The 5608-nt window shown below is 41.6% G+C and overlaps 1 long non-coding RNA gene across 1 annotated transcript; it reads right to left on the minus strand.

The window, feature by feature from the left end:
* Positions 1–2351: 2351 nt before the first annotated feature.
* On the minus strand, positions 2352–3121 carry LOC106528282 (uncharacterized). Its single transcript, XR_001311480.1, has 3 exons — positions 3065–3121; positions 2930–2983; positions 2352–2712 (listed from the first exon to the last, which is right to left on the minus strand). It is a non-coding gene; the product is annotated as an uncharacterized LOC106528282 (long non-coding RNA).
* Between the last annotated feature and the right edge of the window lie 2487 nt (positions 3122–5608).

Below are 5608 nucleotides of genomic sequence, written 5' to 3' on the forward strand. Positions count from 1 at the left end.
ACACACACACACACACACACACACACACACACACACACACACACACACACACACCAGCCTGCTGTACGTCCTGCACAGCGGGAGGGGAGGAGGGGAAAAAAGGCAGAAAGAGCGCGGCGCAGTGGGGAGCTGCAGCCCGAACCGGACCGAACTTCAGTCAAATAAGACCAAACACTTTTATTCATGTTTTAAACTAGCGATCTTGTGAGCAGCTGCAGCTGTATGCTTTTATTTTTTCTGTCAGGCTGTTCAATCTCCGTTGCAGACAAAGTGGCATTTTCCCCAAGAGCCTTCAACTTAAATCCTCCGTTGGTGGACACCGAGCAAGCAAGATCCTCCAGAAGGCACAGACCCAGCTCCTGAACGAAAGAGAAAGACAAACTAACTTCACCATTGAAGCCATAGAAGCCAAAGAACAAGACATCAGACAAGAATTAATCTTGATCAGAGCACATTCCAGCAGGTAATAGAATTTACAGCAAAGGCAGGTTTAGCTCAGCATATCAACTCTAAAACTCGACAACAGAAGAAGTTAGCTTTACTGGAAACTCGATTCTCTCCGCGGTACACATTGCTTGGACAGCACATCACTTCCAAAGCAGAGGAGCGGGAGACAGAGAAGTGGGTGAAGAATTTGTCTGACAGACAGCTCACCCAGCCAGAAACTGAAATCCTTGCCAGGGGACTGAACTTTGCGGTTGCAAAAATGTGAGTATCAGTCACAAGGAGGCAGGGCTTAAAAGCCTGAATTTTGCCTGAAACTCTCAGACTGAAGAAGTCTCTTGGAGAAGAGATGAAACGCTTCATTAGAGAAGAACCCGTCCAGAAGACCTATACAATTTTTTTCTTTTTGATTTTTTACCTGGATTACTGAGATGCATCAGGACATAACGACATAAATTGGTTTGATTAAATTAAATTGGCTAGTAATGTTGTTGTATAACACTACAATATTAATATGAAGATCTCACACTAAAAACCAACTTAAATTATGCATTAATTGAAGTTTGGAGACATTTTAAAATCCTTTTTTTCAGAACCTCATCTGACACTTGCGACGGGGGAGATGGCCAGGCCATGGTGGTGGGGTTAGTGGTGCGCGACTGCTCTTCTTCTGAATAATTGAAAACTATGTAACATAGTTGTTTACACTTAAATTAAAAATATTTGACCAAAGAAAAACCGGAGCAGGACTAGAGAGAGATGAATATGATTTAGATTTTTTTTTCTGTGACTGTATATGATTCACGGGAGACACGACATTAACAGCAGTCATCATTTCATTCCTTGGCTTTAGCAGGTCTGACTCTGCTAAAAATTACATTTTTTTCTGGATCTCAGAGAGCAGAACTTCAATCTCTGAACTCGTAAAGTTCTTCATTTTTTACTTAGCCATTTCATTTATGAATGGACACTTCTTGGTATCTGGGGCAGGAACTATAGCCTTATATGGTGTTTTTAGAGTGGTAGATTATGCTAATCTCCTCTCCTCGTGCACGAGCACCTGATACGCATTCATCAGTTTACGCAGCTCATTTACACACTTTTCCTGAAGATAGAAGTTTGTTGAATCTAATGTGGCATGTTCGTACAAACCCTTCGTACGAACAAAAGTAAGAGAAATTTAGGATAAGAATACAAACATGTTCTTGCATGAGGCCCAATGTTTCTCACAGTGGAGATTGAAAGCTGAAATCTCTGAGATAGCTTTCTGTATCCATGACGGTGAACAGTCTTTTTTCTCAGCTCATTTGAAAGTTGTTTTGAGACTCCCATGTTGCAATTCTTCAGAGAAGATGCAAAGAGGAGAAAACTTACAATTGCCCCCCTTAAATCCCCTTTCTCATAATTGGAGTCACCTGTGTGTGTGGAGGTCAGGGGTCACTGAACATACCAAACCAAATTTGAGTTCCAATAATTAGTTCTAAAGGTTTTGAAATCAATAAAAAGACAACAGAGCCCAAATTTATGCACCAGCCAAATTTTGTTTAACCAATTATTGCACACTTTCTCATCATGTAAACTTCATTTCACTTCTCAAATATCACTGTTTGTCCCCTATATGACATATTTAACAGATTTTTTTAATCCAAACTATCAATGATTTATAAAGGTAAATCAGGAAAATTAACAGAGCTGCCCAAATTTTTGCACCCCACTGTATATGTGTACTGCTCAAAAAAATAAAGGGAACATTCAAATAACACATCCTAGATCTGAATGAATGAAATATTCCCATTGAATATGTAACCCAAGTTACATTYTAAGATTATAGAAATAATCCAAACTAATGTCAATCCAAGTGATTTCTTAWAAACTAGGTTCGTCTGCTGGAGGAGGTGGCAAATTGCAAAAACACAAAGACAAGTAGATKGTGCAAAATCAGTGAGTTGTATTGATATTTACAATATATACAAATTAGTCCACAATTTAGAGTTCAAAAGGGTTYCTTAATCCAAGAAAGTCAATCAGTCTTTGTTGATGATGAAAGGAAAAACAAAAAATAAATATCCAGTTCCGTCAGGGAAGACTGTTGGGCTGAATCTCCAACCAGTTCGGAAGTTTTCACAGATGACAGGTGTTGTATCTCCGGATCCGCTAATACGGTTAGCTCGCCAGTCTGGTCAGCATGAAGCCAGACAATCCGTGATGTATATTAAACCCTTCAGCCACTCCTTGAGCGGAGTGGGGGGGATCTGCAATACACCTGGCCTGTGTAAACAGGCCTAAATAATCAATCAACATGTACATGTATTTTCTAATTACAGGAGTTTACATAATTAAATGCAACTTATKCAAATTCMAGTTACTCTTTTCACAACAATAGTTTCAATAAGCATTTCAATTTGAATGTGYTTTAGATCGGTGTCAGCTACTTAACAGCTGGGGAGGCTAGTGMTAGCATGCTAGCTCCCGAACAAACACTCACCAGTTCCCTCTTGACAAACCGTGATCGTTTCAACKTTTAGCCGAATGTTCACGTCTGTAAGTTAACAGAGGCACACAATTGATAGATGTACAATCGACATTTGAAAACCGCTTTGGGAACAGAGCAGAAGCCTACCTGCACGTCAGAGTCCGACAGCGTCTCCTACCTAAGGTGCGATTCAGCAGCAATATACGTAAGCCGTAGCTGTCAATTTAGGACGCTGACGTGCAGCTGTCACATGACGTTGAAACATCGCGAGAAGAATGTTCTCGCTTGGTTTGGCAATAAATAAAGGAGGATTTTCAATAAATCTTTAAATAAAAATAAATAAAATTAGATCTAACAAAATAGAAAAATAAAATGAACTGAATCTAACAGAAAAATTATCCTGGTTACATCCTCCCCTCTTTAATTCCTGCATGTCCCGTTGCATGGTTACTTGAATTAATTTTTCTGAATATTTACATTAGAAACTTGGCCGAGAGCCTCAGTGTACACATTTGCCAAACTATGCAATCTATGCAGTCTGAACTACTGAAATGAGTGGCTTACCCAACACAGGATATGTTAGACGGCTAGGAGGTTGACACTGTCTATTTGATCGCCTGGGCCATATTTCAGCCTCAACTGAGTTGTAGGGTGAGCTGACATTTGCAGGACCTGGGGATGACTCAGATTGAACGACCAGATGATCCTCAGCGTCAGGTTCTTGAACTTCAGGTAAGTGTTCGTCARGTACTTCTCCCTCCATGTGTACTTTCACAGGCTCAGCTACATGTGGTTCAGAAWGTTCCTCTGTTTCAATCTGTTCCACAGGTAGCTTGTTTTCATGATGAGACAGTGATGAATCAGTTGTTAAACAGGATTCTTCAATTTCGGATGGACTAGCAGTCTCAAGGTCTGTGCTCTGAATTAGAGGTACGGGATGATCTGGCGCTTCAGCATCACTTTGAGCCAAAGGTGAAGTGGGCTGCAAAGTAATGATGGATTCAGGTGATGACTTGAATTTTCTCACCTTCACACTGACTCTGGTTGGGAGTGGGATGGAAATCTCCAGCATAGATGGCTCAGCATCCTCATCCTCCTCCATCGCATCAGGAACATCTGGATGGCAACCATCCTGGCTGCTAGTCTTTCCTTGTGAGGCAGGCATGGAGATAGAGGGGTCTTCTGTGGAGCAAATTGGCAGGAAACCACAAGGAAGCAATAGGTCTCTATGTAAAGTATGAGTTGGTCCCTCTTTGTGTTCCGATTGTACAGTGTAAACTGGTACATTTTCAGCTCTGTCAACAACTTTGTACACCCCTGGTTCCCATCTATCTGCCAGCTTGTGCTTACCCCTAAAATGGATGTTGCGAACCAGTACTCAATCTCCTATCTCCAAACTGCATGGTGTAATTTTCTGATCAAAATGGGTCTTGTTCTTTGCAGCTGACTTGAGGGCATTCTCAGAAGCTAGTTTGTAGCTTTCTTTCAGGCTGGATTGCAGATTCTTAACATACTCAGAATGAGAGATGGATGATTGTTCTCTGACAGGTAAACCAAAAGCCAAATCCACAGGAAGACGAGGACAACGACCAAACATGAGTTCATAAGGTGTGAACCCTGTCACCTCGTTTCTTGTACAGTTAAATGCATGTACTAAAGGTTTGACATACTCTCGCCATTTTGACTTTTGTTTCATTTCCAGGGTTCCAAGCATATTGAGCAGAGTACGGTTGAAGCGCTCGACTGGATTCCCTCGTGGGTGGTACGGGATAGTTCGGCTTTTCTTCATGCCTACAACTTCACAGAGCTCTTTAATGAGCTTGGACTCGAAATCTGTACCCTGGTCTGACTGTATACGCTCTAGAATTCCATAATAAACCATAAATTCATTCCAGAGGTACTTTGCAACCGTCTTTGCCTTCTGGTTGGGGGTAGGAATGGCAACTGCAAATTTGGTGAAGTGATCAGTGAGAACAAGAATGTCCTTAGTATTACTGCTGTCAGGTTCAATGGTTAAAAAATCCATACATAGCAGTTCAAGTGGTCGRCTTGTTTGAATATTTATTAATGGAGCTGCTCTTTCAATTGGAGCTTTACGCCTTACGCAACGACCACAGGTTTTTACAAAAGTTTCCCGCTCTAGTGTCATTTTGGGCCAAAAGAAGCGTTGGCGAACCAGATCAACTGTTCTTTCGATGCCCATATGCCCCATATCATGGTGCAAGCTCTTTAAAACARCTGGTCGTAACTTGGGCGGTAGGATTAACTGGTAGATAAGTTTATCTCCATCATAAGTTCTCCGATATAAGATCCCATCCACCAMCTCTAACCTGTTCCACTCTCTCAGGAGCAAAGGAAGGTGAGGTAGCTCATTTCAAACCGATGGAAGGACCTTCTCACCAGTCTCCAGCTGATGAATGACCTCACGAATAGCAGGATCAGCTTGTTGCTCTTCTTGGAGATTGACCTGAGATAGAGAGGGGATTAGAGGCAAGCCGTGCAACTCTTCATTGATGAACCCATCAGGGATGGAGTTAACAGAGACAGAGATTCAACCAGTGCGACAGATCGACTTAGTTCAGTTTGGTTCTGTGTTCGGATTATACAACTCTGACAGATRGCATCCACAATTTCAGGAGAAATGTCATGTGTCTTTTCACCATTACCCAACTGACTGGTCAGATGCTGAAT

The sequence above is a fragment of the Austrofundulus limnaeus genome, unplaced genomic scaffold (genome assembly GCF_001266775.1).
Source record: "Austrofundulus limnaeus strain Quisiro unplaced genomic scaffold, Austrofundulus_limnaeus-1.0 Scaffold367, whole genome shotgun sequence".
Classification (NCBI taxonomy): Eukaryota; Metazoa; Chordata; class Actinopteri; order Cyprinodontiformes; family Rivulidae; genus Austrofundulus; species Austrofundulus limnaeus.